Source organism: Aplysia californica, unplaced genomic scaffold (genome assembly GCF_000002075.1).
Source record: "Aplysia californica isolate F4 #8 unplaced genomic scaffold, AplCal3.0 scaffold00113, whole genome shotgun sequence".
NCBI classification, from domain to species: Eukaryota; Metazoa; Mollusca; class Gastropoda; order Aplysiida; family Aplysiidae; genus Aplysia; species Aplysia californica.
Genome location: NW_004797383.1, coordinates 434,951 through 436,052, shown reverse-complemented (window position 1 = coordinate 436,052; position 1,102 = coordinate 434,951). Strand labels below are relative to the sequence as shown.

Genomic DNA, 1,102 nt, shown 5'->3' with positions numbered 1-1,102 from the left:
TTTCGAACTGGGGGGTGGGGAGGGGGGGGGTACTTTACTTTTACCCCCCTTTCTACGTCATGTATCTCTTACCACAGGTCTGCTTCACTGGCTGACGAGGCTCTTGTCTTGTTAATTAGGGAATACAATTTAAGAGATACGCCTCTTCCGCCCTGTTTGCCACGGCCAATCGGGATAGAGTGGGATACAGTATCCCAGCTGTTAAATAGAGATACTCGATAAAAAGATCTCGCCCTCGCATGGATCAAACTCGATTACAGCTTTTGAGTACAACAGTGGGGTGCCTTAAGCTTACGAAGTAAAATCTAGATCCCCGTCCTTGTAATTAGAATTATTGATAGCAAATAGGCAGATGTTATGATAATAGACTACTATAAAAAAAAAGGCACCACTTTTTAATGGTGTATAAAAGTTTGTCTTTTGAGTCTTTATGTTTTTCTTTTCATGCGAGTAATGCGACGTAGTTTTAAAAGTAGGCCGTGTTATAAAAATGGCATTTTGCGGCTCCGCTTTGTGTTTACAGCTACCAACACAAGAACAATAGAAAATAGTCCTTTTTTTTCGACCACATGGCGAGTTTTTTCTAATCAGAAAAGCTGACGTTGAATGTTCTGGCAGCCGCAGAACGCGTGAAGCATGCCAATGGCTTGATATTTCTGATGTTGAGTTGAAGCTACAATCTTTCTTGAGGGACAAAGATGAAATGTTATTACAGTTTTTGATAAACAAAACTTCATCACAAAGCAAAGGGTAGAAAAAAATCCTCCGCGTGTTCTTGAAAAAAACCCAAAGTTTTCGACCTTTGAGGTTGGTGCTGTGAACAGCAAATAAAGCTCCAAACTGCTCTTTTCATAGCATGACCTACTTTTGAAACTACCTCAGTGTTCCTCGCGTGAAAGGAAAAGCATAAAGTCTCAAAAGTCAAAAGGTAGGATTTTTTACGCTGTCAACAAGTGGTACATTTCTTTTGATCACAGGTAAAATACATGTATTATAATGCCAGCTGTTGGATCTCATTTCTTACTCTGCTTTCTCTCTCTCTCTCTCTCTCTCTCTCTTTCTCTCTCTCTCTCTCTCTCTCTCTTTCTCTCTCTCTCTCTCT

The 1,102-nt window shown here is 40.3% G+C and overlaps 1 protein-coding gene across 1 annotated transcript in view; it reads left to right on the top strand.

Annotated features, from left to right (window-relative positions):
• Positions 1–1,102, top strand: part of LOC101859476 — a gene marked incomplete in the record, with an annotated part of 60,061 nt that overhangs the window by 10,670 nt on the left and 48,289 nt on the right.